The sequence below is a fragment of the Eschrichtius robustus genome, chromosome 3 (assembly GCF_028021215.1).
Source record: "Eschrichtius robustus isolate mEscRob2 chromosome 3, mEscRob2.pri, whole genome shotgun sequence".
Lineage (NCBI taxonomy): Eukaryota > Metazoa > Chordata > Mammalia > Artiodactyla > Eschrichtiidae > Eschrichtius > Eschrichtius robustus.
This window is the reverse complement of record NC_090826.1, coordinates 81384218-81399316: the sequence shown is the minus strand read 5'-3', so window position 1 is coordinate 81399316 and position 15099 is coordinate 81384218. Positions and strand designations below refer to the sequence as shown.

At 37.0% G+C, this 15099-nt stretch overlaps 1 non-coding gene across 1 annotated transcript; it reads left to right on the top strand.

The window, feature by feature from the left end:
- Positions 1–10797: 10797 nt before the first annotated feature.
- On the top strand, positions 10798–10904 carry LOC137763123 (U6 spliceosomal RNA). The gene has a single exon (XR_011073689.1). It is a non-coding gene; the product is annotated as a U6 spliceosomal RNA (small nuclear RNA).
- The last annotated feature ends 4195 nt before the right edge of the window (positions 10905–15099 follow it).

The window sequence follows — 15099 nt, the reverse complement described above, 5'->3', positions numbered from 1 at the left end:
ATCGATTAGTTGACCATAGGTGCATGGGTTTATCTCTGAGCTTTCTATCTTGTTCCATTGATCTGTTTCTGTTTTTGTGCCAGTACCATATTGTCTTGATTACTGTAGCTTTGTAGTATAGTCTGAAGTCAGGGAGTCTGATTCCTCCAGCTCCGTTTTTTTCCCTCAGGACTGCTTTGGCTATTCGGGGTCTTTTGCGTCTCCATAGAAATTTTAAGATTTTTTGGTCTAGTTCCATAAAAAATGCCATTGGTAATTTGATAGGGGTTGCATTGAATCTGTAGATTGCTTTGGGTAGTATAGTCATTTTCAAAATATTGATTCTTCCAATCCAAGAACATGGTATATCTCTCCATCTGTTGGTATCATCTTTAATTTCTTTCATCAGTGTCTTATAGTTTTCTGCATACAGGTCTTTTGTCTCCTTAGGTAGGTTTATTCTTAGGTATTTTATTCTTTTTGTTGCAATGGTAAATGGGAGTGTTTCCTTAATTTCTCTTTCAGATTTTTCATCATTAGTGTATAGGAATGCAAGAGATTTCTGTGCATTAATTTTGTATTCTGCAACTTTACCAAATTCATTGATTTGCTCTAGTAGTTTTCTGGTGGCATCTTTAGGATTCTCTATGTATAGTATCATGTTATCTGCAAACAGTGACAGTTTTACTTTTTCTTTTCCAATTTGTATTCCTTTTATTTCTTTTTCTTCTCTGATTGCTGTGGCTAGGACTTCCAAAACTATGTTGAATAATAGTGGTGAGAGTGGACATCCTTGTCTCGTTCCTGATCTTAGAGGAAATGCTTTCAGTTTTTCTCCATTGAGGATGGTGTTTGCTGTGGGTTTGTCATATATGGCCTTTATTATGTTGAGGTAGCTTCCCTCTATGCCCACTTGCTGGAGAGTTTTTATCATAAATGGGTATTGAATTTTGTCAAAAGCTTTTTCTGCATCTATTGAGATGATCATATGGTTTTTATTCTTCAATTTGTTAATATGGTGTATCACATTGATTTGCATATATTGAAGAATCCTTGCATCCCTGGGATAAATCCCACTTGATCATGGTCTATGATCCTTTTAATGTGTTGTTGGATTCTGTTTGCTAGTATTTTGTTGAGGATTTTCGCATCTATATTCATCAGTGATATTGGTCTGTAATTTTCTTTTTTCGTAGTATCTTTGTCTGGTTTTGGTATCAGGGTGATGGTGGCCTCATAGAATGAGTTTGGGAGTGTTCCTTTCTCTGCAATTTTTTGGAAGAGTTTGAGAAGGACGGGTGTTAGCTCTTCTCTAAATGTTTGATTGAATTCACCTGTGAAGCCATCTGGTCCTGGACTTTTGTTTGTTGGAAGATTTTTAATCACAGTTTCAATTTCATTACTTGTGATTGGTCTGTTCATATTTTCTATTTCTTCCTGGTTCAGTCTTGGAAGGTTATACAAATTCTAAGAATTTGTCCATTTCTTCCAGGTTGTCCATTTTATTGGCATAGAGTTGCTTGTAGTAGTCTCTTAGGATGCTTTGTATTTCTGTGGTGTCTGTTGTAACTTCTCCTTTTTCATTTCTAATATTATTGATTTGAGTCCTCTCCCTCTTTTCCTTGATGAGTCTGGCTAATGGTTTATCAGTTTTGTTTATCTTCTCAAAGAAACAGCTTTTAGTTTTATTGATCTTTGCTATTGTTTTCCTTGTTTCTATTTCATTTATTTCTGCTCTGGTCTTTATGATTCCTTTCCTTCTGCTAACTTTGGGTTTTGTTTGTTATTCTTTCGCTAGTTCCTTTAGGTGTAAGGTTAGATTGTTTTCTTGAGATTTTTCTTGTTTCTTGAGGTAGCCTTGTATAGCTATAAACTTCCCTCTTAGAACTGCTTTTGCTGCATCCCATAGGTTTTGGATCATCGTGTTTTCATTGTCATTTGTCTGTAGGTATTTTTTCATTTCCTCTTTGATTTCTTCAGTGATCTCTTGGTTATTTAGTAACGTATTGTTTAGCCTCCATATGTTTGTGTTTTTTACATTTTTTTCCCTATAATTCATTTCTAATCTCATAGCATTGTGGTCAGAAAAGATGCTTGATATGATTTCAATTTTCTTAAATTTACTGAGGCTTGATATGTGACTCAAGATGTGATCTATCCTGGAGAATGTTCCGTGCGCACTTGAGAAGAAAGTGTAACATGCTGTTTTTGGATGGAATGTCCTATAAATATCAATGAAATCTATCTGGTCTATTGTGTCATTTAAAGCTTCTGTTTCCTTATTTATTTTCATTTTGGATGATCTGTCCATTGGTGTAAGTGAGGTGTTAAAGTCCCCCACTATTACTGTGTTACTGTCAATTTCCTCTTTTATAGCTGTTAGCCCTTGCCTTATGTACTGAGGTGCTCCTATGTTGGGAGCATATGTATTTAGAATTGTTGTATCTTCTTGGATTGATCCCTTGATCATTATGTAGTGTCCTTCCTTGTCTCTTGTAACATTCTTTATCTTAAAGTCTATTTTATCTGATATGAGTATTGCTACTCCAGCTTTCTTTTAATTTCCATTTGCATGGAATATCTTTTTCCATCCCCTCACTTTCAGTCTGTATGTGTCCCTAGGTCTGATGTGGGTCTCTTGTAGACAGCATATAGGTGGGTGTTGTTTTTTGTATCCATTCAGCAAGCCTGTGTCTTCTGGTTGGAACATTTAATCCATTCACGTTTAAGGTAATTATTGATATGTATGTTCCTATGACCATTTTCCTAATTGTTTTGGGTTTGTTTTTCTAGGTCCTTTTCTTCTCTTGTGTTTCCCACTTAGAGAAGTTCCTTTAGCATTTGTTGTAGAGCTGGTTTGGTGGTGCTGAATTCTCTTAGCTTTTGCTTGTCTGTAAAGCTTTTGATTTCCCCATCGAATGTGAATGAGATCCTTGCTGGGTAGAGTAATCTTGGTTGTAGGTTCTTCCCTTTCATCACTTTAAGTATATCATGCCACTCCCTTCTGGCTTGCAGAGTTTCTGCTGAGAAATCAGCTGTTAACCTTATGGGAGTTCCCTTGTATGTTATTTGTCGTTTTTCCCTTGCTGCTTTCAATAATTTTTCTTTGTCTTTAATTTTTGCCAATTTGATTACTATGTGACTCAGCGTGTTTCTCCTTGGTTTTATCCTGTATGGGACTCTCTGGCTATTTCCTTTCCCATGTTAGGGAAGTTTTCGACTATAATCTCTTCAAATATTTTCTCTGGTCCTTTCTCTCTCTCTTCTCCTTCTGGGACCCCTATAATGCGAATGCTGTTGTGTTTAATGTTGTCCCAGAGGTCCCTTAGGCTGTCTTCATTTCTTTTCATTCTTTTTTCTTTATTCTGTTCCGCAGCAGTGAATTCCACCATTCTGTCTTCCAGGTCACTTATCAGTTCGTCTGCCTCAGTTACTCTGCTACTGATTCCTTCTAGTATGGTTTTCATTTCAGTTATTGTATTGTTCATCTCTGTTTGTTTGTTCTTTAATTCTTCTAGGTCTTTGTTAAATATTTCTTGCATCTCCTCAATCTTTGCCTCCATTCTTTTTCCTAGGTCCTGGATCATCTTCACTATCATTATTCTGAATTCTTTTTCTGGAAGGTTGCCTATCTCCACTTCATCTAGTTGTTTTTCTGGGGTTTTATCTTGTTCCTTCATCTGGTACATAGCCCTCTGCCTTTTCATCTTGTCTATCTTTCTGTGAATGTGGTTTTTGTTCCACAGGCTGCAGGATTGTAGTTCTTCTTGCTTCTGCTGTCTGCCCTCTGGTGGATGAGGCTATCTAAGAGGCTTGTGCAAGTTTCCTGATGGGGGACTGGTTGTGGGTAGAGCTGACTGTTTCTCTGGTGGGCAGAGCTTGGTAAAACTTTAATCCACTTGACTGCTGATGTGTGGGGCTGGGTTCCCTCCCTCTTGGTTGTTTGGCCTGAGGCAACCCAACACTGGAGCCTACCTGGGCTCTTTATTGGGGCTAATGGCAGACTCTGGGATGGCTCACTCCAAGGAGTACTTCTCAGAACTTCTGCTGCCAGTGTCCTTGTCCCCACGGTGAGCCACAGCCACCCCCCACCTGTGCAGGAGACCCTCCAACACTAGCAGGTAGGTCTGGTTCAGTCTCCCCTGGGGTCACTGCTCCATCCCCTGGGTCCTGATGCGCACACTACTTTGTGTGTGCCTTCCAGGAGTGGAGTCTCTGTTTCCCCCAGTCCTGTCGAAGTCCTGCAATCAAATCCCACTAGCCTTCAAATTCTGATTCTCTAGGAATTCCTCCTCCCATTGCCGGACCCCGAGGTTGGGAAGCCTGACGTGGGGCTCAGAACCTTCACTCCAGTGGGTGGACTTCTGTGGTATAAGTGTTCTCTAGTCTGTGAGTCACCCACCCAGCAGTTATGGGATTTGATTTTATTGTGATTGTGCCCCTCTTAACATCTCATTGTGGCTTCTCCTTTGTCTTTGGATGTGGGGTATCTTTTTTGGTGAGTTCCAGTGTCTTCCTATCGATGATTGTCCAGCAGCTAGTTGTGATTCTGGTGTTCTCACAAGAGGGAGTGAGAGCACGTCCTTCTACTCTGCCATCTTGGTTCAGGGCCTCCAAAAATCCCTAAATTTAATATTGAGCTGGTTAAAGAAATTCCTACCTAGGCTTCCCTTCAAGGCCTAGTCAAGTTTCATCATATAATTCAGACACTTTCTGAAAAAAGGATAAAAGATACATAGTATCTATCTCTTTGCACTCTGCCTCAGATCAAGGGCCTACACCAAGTAGAAATTTTGTGGTTATCACTTTACCTGGAATGCACCACTTTTTGAGGCAGCCAGAATTGTATTAATCACCTTTCTCTCTTCCTCCCTTTACCTCCATTACCTTGTCCTGGTGTTCTACATCCACAGAGATGAGCCCCAAGAAAACAGCTGGGCAGCAAAGAGGGAGTGGACTGCATGTTGAGAAATGTCCCAATCTAGTATAGCATTGTAGGTAGGGGCAGAGAGAGGATGAACCTAAGAGCAGTGCAGACTGAGAATACTGTAGTTTTTCATGTGCTCCATCATTTCAGAGTAACAGATGATCAAACAGTGGGGTAGGAAAAGCCAGTAGAGCAAAACAGCAGTAGGTAAATGCCTAGTAGACATGGAAATTGAAATAAGAAATGGCATACATACAAGTGGGTAGGGAATAGGACCAAGGGAAATATACACATTTTGTCTGCTGATAAACACTAAGTCTAAGGACTCTTACTTATGAGTAGACAAAAAAGTCAACATGGAGCCTATGACAGAATATTTCAGAGCAAGGGAAAGGAAATGGCATCATAAAGACTCAAAGGAAAAGCATGATCCAAAAGAAAACTTTAAGAGACTACTTGCAACCTTAGAGTACAAAAAGCCATGCATGTTCTATAAACATGCATCCAAAGTATGAGAAGAAAGATGTAAGATAACAGGCTGAGTGGAAAGTCAGTAGAATGTTACGAATGAAGTAAAGGAGGACTGGAATGATACAAAAATTATACAACCACAGAATTAAAATATCCATATTGGCAATAAAGAAAAACTTGATTCTGGAGGAATATTGAATACATAATGAGGATTATTTGAGACACTCCAGGATGAAGAGAGAAAGGTCAGAGGTAGGTGATACAGATAAATGCGAGAAAAGGTAATAGGTATTCATGAAGAAGAAACCAAAACAAATGGGAGAAAAATCAAATGTTTGATGGGAAGAACACTTTCTTGATGAGAAAAAAGCCATGGATGCAGACAAAGGAATAGCCATGTTTTTGGCAAAAATAAATGACAAAGACCTACATTTAGACATGGCTGGCCCCGGTTTTAACTTTTCAATAAATTTATTTATTTTATTTATTTATTTTTGGCTGTGTTGGGTCTTCCTTGCTGCATGCGAGCTTTCTCTAGTTGCATCGAGCGGGGGACACTCTTCCTTCTGGTACACAGCTTCTCACTGCGGTGGCTTCTCTTGTTGTGGAGCACGGGCTCTAGGCCTGCGGGCTTCAGTAGTTGTGGCTCAGGGGCTCCAGAGCACAGGTTCAGCAGTTGTGGTGCACGGGCTTAGTTGCTCCACAGCATGTGGGATCTTCCCGGCCCAGGGCTCAAACCCGTGTCTCCTGCATTGGCAGGCGGATTCTTAACCACTGCGCCACCAGGGAAGCCCCCCGACACTGTTTTTAAATTACAGTGCTATGGAAGAAGTAGTCCAGACATCCATGAAGGAAATAAAAGATGTTGCCTAGAAAGAAGAAAAAATCATGTTAGCCTTGCACTTCTCTGTTGCCACACCAAATTACAGGAGATAATTACTACAAGCTATTTTTCTGTCGACTGAGAGATAAGAAGGACTGGCAATAAGCACTAAATGAGTTAAATGAAGACATAAATCTAAAGAACTATAAATATGGCCACAGAAGATAAACACAAATGTAATGCACTCATTTACACAAGTCTTCAGATCCTTTCCGTTTCTTGTCCTCTATGGCTCAGCACTTGCTCTGCTTCCCAGCCCAAGCAACCTTGTCAAAGGCTCTTGCCTTTCCTTCAATAATAAGTCTTGATTGCTCCAACTGTATTTTGTCTCCTGACACCACCATCTGGCTCAGCCTTCCCAGGCAGGTATTAAAGGCCAGCTTTGGCATGGCCTCTGTCATACATGCTACAGTGGGAGCTGTATGGCTCAATGGAATCCACATAGGCTCTGGATTCTCCAGTAGCTGCCAGTAGGGGCCCATGTCACAATCTAGAAGTGTGGGGTAGTTAACTCCTATCGAGCATATTTTGAGAAATGGGAGGAAAGAGATAGGACTGAGCACATAAGTTGTTCACTCTTCTTCCTCCCGATTGTTCCAAAATCCAGAACTTCCCTTGGCTTCTCCAAAGATGTCCTGTGTGACCAAGAAACGAGCTGTTTCTCATGAAGCTGAGCACAACTTGCCACCTGCTGTTTACTTCCTTCCTTGTTTTACTTTTTCCCTCACTGTTGCTTCCCTGGGACTGAACCCTCCAACAAAGCATTAGTTCCACAAGCTTTGCCTTAGGATCTGTTTTGTGGGGAGCCAGGTTAAAACAGTCAAAATTACTCTAGAGAAGATATGTAAAAATTATGAATGATAATCTGGATCCAAACATTCAAAATATCTCAATAACAGAGAAAGACGTAAGAAAGGACATAACAGAGGAGAGGGATGGAGAGGTATGCTAATTCCTTATCTTAAATAGGGGAAACTCAAAAGATGGAATTACACATTTGATTCTTGTGAATTGGAGAAATATAAGTTAAAGAATGTTTTAGGGAAAATAGGGTTAACTGTTTGGAGAATTAAAAATAGAATACTGACTTTTCAAAAACTAGAGAAAAGTAAATAAAATCTGATTTATAGAGAAAAAAGACAAAAAACAAGAAAGAAGCAAAAACCATAAAAATCTAGACAAAATGACAAAATTAATAAATTTAAATCTTATAAATGATGTTGAAGATATGTAAATAAAAATAAAAATGTACATTAGCAAAGACAAAACAGAATGGTAGAGGAGATGGTAACCACGTTTGGGAAGCTGTAAGCAAAAGGAGTGATAACTAATCTAATAAATCCAAGAAAGCTAAAGCCTAAGCCAGCAATGGGAAAAGTCAAAAAGTAACTCAGAACTCCCAAAGGCTTAGGAATTTGTTCCAGAGGTTCTGGTGTACCAGAGGTGTGACTAACATTCAGAAGAATTGTCGAAAGTCTGTTTAAGAAGCACTCAGAACCCAAGATGCCCTCATGGCCAGGTGATTCCATGTCTCTCACCTCAGCAGAACTGGAGGTTCTTTCTCTGAAGAGGGTAACATGAGGGTCTCTGACTGGGGGACTGCAAGTGCAGTTGGAAGTGGAGTTTGCTGAAAATAGGAGGATAAGAGAACAGTTACACATGGAAAGTGAGACCCTCAGCCATCTTTCCACAGTCACATCCTAGAATATTGGTATCAAGGTCATTTCCTCCAGGCAAGCAATAGGAAGATTGCTCTATGAAGCACTGAACCAGGTCGGGTGAAAAGACCTCAAGATACTGACACTGGTGTTTCACAAAAATTGAGCCGCATCAGCTGACCCTGCAGAGAGGCCCACTGTCAGCAGCAAGTCCCACTCACTCACATAGAGTTTTCAAAAAAGCTTTTGAGTCCCTAAAGTATGAGCAAACAGCCCACGAATTCCTCTAATGTAAAAAATAGAGACTAAAACAAACATATAGAAAAAAAGCAAATTTGGGGAAATTCGCTGTTCAGAGAGTAAAACTTAAACAAAATTATATCCTCAGATCGATAGGGGAAACATTGCATCAAAGGAACAAGAACAAAATACTATTAAGAAGAGAAATTTCAAAGAACAAAATAGAAAATATAATAGCAATAATGAAAAATGAAAAGCTGAATGGAAAGATTGGGAGATAAAATTGAGGAAATACCTCAAGAAGTAAAGGACAAAGACAAAGAGATTAGTATGAAGGAATAGGTATTAATGGTCTCATGTCTAAATAATAGGAGTTCCAAAAATACAAACAGAGAAACTAGAGGGAGGAAGAAATTTTTAGCTAATTTAGGAAATTTTTCTAGAACTGAGGGATGTGAGTTTCCAAACTGAAAAGGCCTGCCAAATGCTTAGGACAATGGATGAAAATACACCCACATTGAGCACAGGTTCATACTATTTTACAACTCTGAGAACAAAGAGAGAATCCTAAAATTCTCCAGACTACTTATAAAGAATCAAGAACCAGAATAGCATCAGACTTCTCAACAACAGCAACACTGGAAACAATATATTCAAAATTTGGAAGTAAAATTATGGTCAGAGTATCTGAATAGACATTTCCCCAAGAAGACATACAGATGGGCAACAGGCACATGAAAAGATGCTCAACATCACTAACCATTAGAGAAATGAAAATTCAAAGTGCAATGATATCATCTCACACCTGTCAGAATGGCTGTTATCAAAGAGACAACAAATAACAGGTGTTGGTGAGGATGTAGAGAAAAGGGAATCCTTGTGCACTGTTGGTGGGAATGTAAATTGGTGTAGCCCCTGTGGAAAATAGTAGGGAGATTCCACAAAAAACTGAAAAAAGAACTACCATATGATACAACAATTCTACTCCTGGGTATTTATCTGAAGAAAACAAAAACACTAATTAGAAAAGATATATGCACCCCTATATTCATAGCAGCATTATTTACAATAGCCAAGACATAGAAGCAACCTAAGTGTCCATCATCAGATGAATGGGTAAAGAAGATGTGGTGTATACATACAATGGAATATTACTCAGCCATAAAAAAGAATGAAATGTTGCCATTTGCAACAACATGGATGAACCCATAATACCCCAGAGGGTATTATGCTTACTGAAATAAGTCAGACAGGGAAAGACAAATAGTGTATGTTATCATTTATATGTGGAATCTAAAAAGTGAAATGAATGAATATAACAAAACAGAAACAGACTTATGTAGAGAACAAACTAGTGGTTACCAGTGGGGAGAGGTAAGGGGGGAGGGACAAGATAGGGGTAGGAGATTAAGAGGTACGACATACTATGTATAAAATACATAAGCTACAAGGCTATATTGTACAACATAGGGAATACAGCCAATATTTTATAATAACTTTAAATGGAGTATAACCTATAAAAATATTGGATCACTGTGTTGTACATCTGAAATTAATACAATATTATAAATCAACGATACTTCAATTTAAAAAACTACAGTTATAACTTCAGGGGGAAGAAAAACTGAATGGAAGGAAAAGTAATCATGTTACTTACTAACTTACTTAGCAGTAAGTAGTTTTTTCATGATTATAATAATGTAAACTCTAAATTCTGATACAACTAAAATTATTATACAACAATGTTGGGTAATGGGTGTCGGTAAATGAGAATCAAATTCTCATTTTTCAGAGCGAGATGACAATAGATAATATCTAAAACTGAAAAGTTAATTTGTGACAGATTATGTCACAGGGAGTTCATGTTATTTAGGGAAATAGAAGCAAACAAGAAATAGCTTAGAGTCTTGAAAGTGGTTGCTGTAGGAAGTGGGATTGGGGTAGGTGGAGCCAGGCAGGGGACTGATGTTTGTTTTTTACTAAAGCTTGCAGAACTATTTCACTGTTTAAACTGTATGCATAACTTTGATGAAAATAACGGAAATGAATGGGTCCTTTTCCTAATTCTGTGCTTTTAAACTCATTTGACTTGTTTTGTGTTCAAAAACATTTTAATGATCATATTAAAGGCTATCATCTATCTTTTAAAGACACAATGAGACCCATCTTTTATGTTTCACTTACAATGTCTACAGTCATTACAAAAATTGTTAGGAAAAATAATTCCTATTATTTTCAGTATTTTTATTAAAAATTTATTATATGAGTAATTAATATATATTTAATATAAAAAACAAAGAATAGTATATATAACATCAACAACAAATTCCAAAATCCAGAGCTAACTACTACCAATGTGTTAGGTATTTCTTTTTAGTAACGTATTCATATGTAGTGCACCAATTAGGTTTGTGTTTGGCTGCATGTAAGAGAAAATCCAAATCAACAGTAGTCTGAAATACTAAGTTTAACATACAAAGTTCTCTTCCCTCATGTAATAGCAGTCCTGAGATAGGTAGTCCAGGGTTGGTATAGTGGTTTCATGAGGTATTCAGGTACGTGGGTTACCACTCTGCCATCTCTAGGGTGTGGCCCTCATCCTCATGGTACAAAAGAGGGCTGATAGAACACATTTGTGCATGCTCACTTCGGCAGCACATATACTAAAATTGCAGTGATACAGAGAAGATTAGCATGGCCCCTGTGCAAGGATGACATGCAAATTTGTGAAGCGTTCCATATTCAAAAAAAAAAAAGAACGCATTTGTGCTTCAGGCAGCTTGATCTAGGAAAGAAGAGAAGAAATCCCCATCCTCTATAGAGAAACTTTCAGGAAGTATCACTCAACACTTTTATTTATACCTCATTGGTCAGAACCTAGTCACATGGTTACAGCTAACTGCAAGAAGGGCAGGGAATTGTAGTTTTCATTCTGAGTAGCCAAGTGCCCTGCTATAAAATTCAGGATTCTGTTGAGAAGGAAAAGGAGAAGACCAGAATTTAGGGTGGGATATTAGCAGTTATACCAGTCAGGATGTCCAGAGAAACAGAACCAATAGGACATATATATTAAGAGATTTATTTTAAGGAATTGGTCCACAGGATTATGGGGGCTGGCAAGTCTGAAATTTGTAGGGCAGGCTGGAATTCAGGCAGAAGTTGATGTTTCAATCTTGAGGCAGAATTTCTTCTTCAGGGAGCCTCAGTTTGTGCTCTTAAGGCCTTAAACTGATTGGATGAGGTCCACTCACATTATCAAGGATAATCTCTACTTAATGTCAAGTGGTTGTAGAGGTTATATACACCTACAAAATACCTTCACAGCAACATCTAGATTAATGTTTGACTAAATAACTGGGTACCAGAGCCCACCCAGATTGACACATAAGACTAAAGTGTTTATCATTAATATATTGTATTACATATACATACATATTAATATCTAACTCCTTCATTTTATTGTAAGCATTCCCCAAATCATCAAAATTTTTTTTTTTAGTTAATTTTTAAAAATATTTATTTATTTTTGGCTGCGTTGGGTCTTCATTGCTGCACATGGGCTTTCTCCAGTCGTGGCGAGTGGGGCTACTCTTCGTTGTGGTGTGCAGGCTTCTTATTACGGTGGCTTCTCCTGTTGCAGAGCACAGGCTCTAGGTGCGTGGGCTCAGTATTTGTGGCTAGTGGGCTCCAGAGCACAGGCTCAGTAGTTGGGGCTCACGGGCTTAGTTGCTCCATGGCATGTGGGATCTTCCCAGACCAGGGCTCGAATACATGTTCCCTGGATTGGCCGGCAGATTCTTTTATATATATATATATATATATATATATACTCATATATTTATTTATTTATTTTTGGCTGTGTTGGGTCTTTGTTGCTGCGCGCGGGCTTTCTCTACTTGTGAGTGGGGTCTACTCTTCGTTGTGGTGCGTGGGCTTCTCATTGTGGTGGTTTCTCTTGTTGCAGAGCACGGGCTCTAGGCACTCCAGCTTCAGTAGTTGTGGCTCATAGGCTCAGTAGTTGTGGCTTGCAGGCTCAGTAGTTGTGGCTTGTGGGCTCTAGCGCGCAGGCTCAGTAGTTGTGGCACATGGGCTTAGTTGCTCCGCGGCATGTGGGATCTTCCCGGACCAGGGCTCAAACCCGTGTCCCCTGCATTGGCAGGCAGATTCTTAACCACTGCACCACCAGGGACATCCCCAAATATTCTTATCAAACATGATATTTAATAAAGTAGCTTAATATCCCAACATATCAAAATAACTTATTCATTACTATGTTTTAGGACATTAAAATATTATATACATGTGCTTATTTTTAACCATTTCTGATTATTCATTACATTTCTAAAAGTGAGATTACTGATTCAACAATTATGAAGATTTTTAAGACCCTTATTCCTATTGCCAAAATGCTTTCCAGAAAGTTTGCACTGGTTTATACTTACACTAACATATATGAATGCAGTGCCAGTCTCACTGTACTCTAGACATTAGGTCTCATGATTTTATCTTTACAATTAAATAATGAACATATTTTGTTTTTTACCTCTTTACTAACTAGTATATAAAACATTATATCATTCACTGTATTTTTATTGACCATTTCTCTTTCTTATTTTGTTAATTTTGTTTTTACTTTTTGCCTAGGTTTCTACTGGGCTGTTTGTTAGCATTCTTCTGATTGATATATGAGGTATTTATATATTAAGAATATAAATCATTGTCATCTCTCTGTAAATGATTCCTAGTTTGCTTTCTTACTTTTTTCTTATTATAAAGTTTCTAGAATACAAATTACTTAAAGAAAGAAACTATATATACTTCAACTTTTCACTTAGGGTAAACAGTCAATCAAAATTAATAAATATACTATCATATTATTGGTGACTAAAATAAAGGGAACTGAAACATGAAAATTAGATTATTTTCATACACAAATGAAGCATCATTCCCATGGATGAGTCAGGTAACCAGTCATATCTTTCCAAAAAAAGTGCTTGAGAAAACTCAATTTTTTTCCCCTAAGAATTCTTACCTATGTAATATTTTTCTTCATTTAGTAGTAGTATTACTAACTTTAGAGTCTCCTGACTGAATTGTTGTTTCTAAGATGTCAAGTCAACATTATGTTCAAATAAATTTTAAAATGATCAGTAATTTTTAAGAAAAAATTTATGGGAGAATGAATTAAACAATGATCTTATAAGATGACTTATTTCCTGCTTCTAAAAAAATTAAAAAATTAAAAAGCAGCAAATAAGGATTTGTGATGGCAGTAATAGCTGTTTGACACTGACATGCTGTAAATAAATCTGTGTGGTAATATAAACTGACTCAGGCATTTGTGATGCACATGACAGCTCAAAATGTTTTCATTTCCTCAGTAGTTTTTAGATTTTCTTATCTCATTGACTATGAAAAGTACAGTCAACCCTCACACTGTTCTTGTATTGATTTTAATGTAACCTGCCCAGAATTTTAGCTTGATTTTCAGAATTAGAAGTGAAATTGAATTCCAAGCAAGGTAACTGACTTGACCAATAATTTAAACTTGTATAGTATAATAATACTTGGAATTGTTTCTCTACCTTAATATATTTCAATTGCTTAGTTGAATCTAATTAATTCCAATAATTTTTTATGTTGGCAAAGCATCTAATTAGTTTTCATTCATAGTTCCTAAGTAATTAAAATGTTTAGTGGATAGTCATTTATTTACTTATAATAGTCTCACTTATCAAATTTATTACTTATTAAATGTATTCATATTTTCAAAAACTCTTTTATGTTCTTTTTCTATGCTTCTTTGAGTCTAGTTAGACAGCTTTTGGTTGTTTACCAGCCATTTGCATTTTAGTTTTTGCTAAAAAGAAAAAAATTTCCCCCCAGTTTATCTTTTGCCTCTTCATTCTTTTTATGATATTTGGGGCATATACTCATTCTAAAATTTAAATGACCAAATTAACAATCTTATATTTTATGTCTTATGTTTTGGAGTTCCATGTGTTTTTTCGGGGTTTCATGTGCTTTCTTACTGCAGGATTATATTAAAGTATCACACGTTTTCTTTTTTTTTTCTTTTTTCTTTTTATTGAAGTATAGTTGATGCACAATATTATATGTTACAGGTGTACAAAATAGTGATTCACAATTTTTAAATGTTATACTCCATTTATAGTTATTATAGAATATTGGCTATATTCCCTGTGTTGTACAATATATCTCTGTAGCTTATTTTATACATAATAGTTTGTACCTCTTAATCCTTTTCCCCTATCTGGGCCCTCCCCCACTAGTTTGTTTTCTATATCTGTGAGTCTGCTTCTTTTTTATGTTCATTAGTTTGTTGTATTTTTTAGATTCCACAAATAAGTGATAACATACAGTATTTGTCTTTCTCTGTTTGACTTATTTCACTTAGTATAATGCCCTCCAAGTCCATCCACGTTGTTGCAAATGGCAAAGTTTCATTCTTTTTTATGGCTGAATAATATTCCACTGTGTGTGTGTGTGTGTGTGTGTGTGTGTGTGTGTGTGTGTGTATTTATATATATACACACTGCATCTTCTTTATCCATTCATCTGTTGATGGACAATTAGGTTACTTCCATATCTTGGCAATTGTAAATAATCACACCTTTTCTTATAGTACTCTTTGGCATCATTGTTTCAGTTAAATTTTGGTATCTACGGAGATGATTTTTCTATATTTGACCTACTAATATGGATGTAGTATATGAATAGGTTTCCCAACCTTAAATTGTCTTGCATTCCTTAAATAAATTGCCACATATTATTATTTTAATATATTTCTGGATCTTTTAGGAATTTTGCATTGATAATTATGTGATATTATTCCATAATTTTCTCTTTTATGCAATTCTTAAATTGCATCTGGAAGCTTTCTCCTTTCTCCAATATGCCAAAATGATAGATCTTGAATG